We start from the raw sequence: 1186 nt of genomic DNA, 5'->3' as shown, positions 1-1186 counted from the left end.
TTACCCTTGAGTGTACATTTGTAATTCTCTGAATTCCCTCAATCTTAAGTTAGATTTTGTTTTACTGAGTCTGCAAATCTTCCTTGAATGTTTTAAGAGGTGAATTAAGAGTTTAGCCTTCTAATTATTTTAAATTAATATTAGTTAAGTTCTTCTCAAGTGCAATTTTCATAATTTTTTGGTAATTATGCAATTATCATTTTCTTATGCAATCTTACCATTTAATTTGTTAATTTTCCTTAATTAATTGTGTTCTTAGATTTAGAAGCCCTATTATTAGGATTTCTACGGCAATTCATTCTATTTTGATTAAATTTTGAGGCAAAATGGCTGTGGCTAATTTTCAAGCTTACAAACCTACCTTTTATGTGTTTTATGTGATTTTTAATTTCAAGAGGTTAGAATTACTATTTTAATTAACAAATTCAGTGGTTTTATTTTTATTTTTAATTTCCAAATGTGTTTATATTTTTTTGGAGTTTTATTTTATTTTTAAAATTTATTCTTTACTTCATTACTATTTTCATTTAAAATTAGGGTTTTCATAATTAGAGATAGCCTCTATCCTTGAAAAAATCAGAAGACATTCCCATGGATAGAGGGCACAAGTCCTCCAAATTTCATTAATTTTACATTTAAATTTAAATTTTTTTATTTCATTACTCATTAAGGATTTTATTTAATTTTAAAAATTATCAAAGGTCAATTGACTTAATTTTTTTTCCTTTATTCCCGCTGTTTATTGAGCATTTGGGTATTTATTTCATATTTTTCTAGTCTATATTTATTTAGTTATAAATTTTTAAATTCTATTTTAATTTTAGGATTTAATTAATTCAATAAAATTGGATTTTTCAACTTATCCAGACGACGCTGACTTGATTCTACGAGTCGTCAAAAGTCCATGCGGCGCTCCGCTATTTGCTCCGTTGCCACAAGTTGTCACGCTGGCACTGATTTGCTGACCTGTGTCGGCACTATTTTTGGTGTGGGGTTTGCCCGTAAGAAGCTGTCGGTCAGCGGAATTGAAATCACGTTGCCCGCTTCGGAAGGACATTTTAAAAATTTTAATTTTGAAAAAGATGAAGTCAAACTGACCCCATAATTTTCATAGTTTAGATGAAAGAGCGCTCTACCTCAAATCCTGTATCTATCTCGAAGGATGAACACAAGAATTGAGGGTAAG

This window comes from Phalaenopsis equestris, unplaced genomic scaffold, assembly GCF_001263595.1.
Source record: "Phalaenopsis equestris unplaced genomic scaffold, ASM126359v1 Scaffold225612, whole genome shotgun sequence".
Classification (NCBI taxonomy): Eukaryota; Viridiplantae; Streptophyta; class Magnoliopsida; order Asparagales; family Orchidaceae; genus Phalaenopsis; species Phalaenopsis equestris.
Note: the sequence above shows the minus strand (reverse complement) of the source record.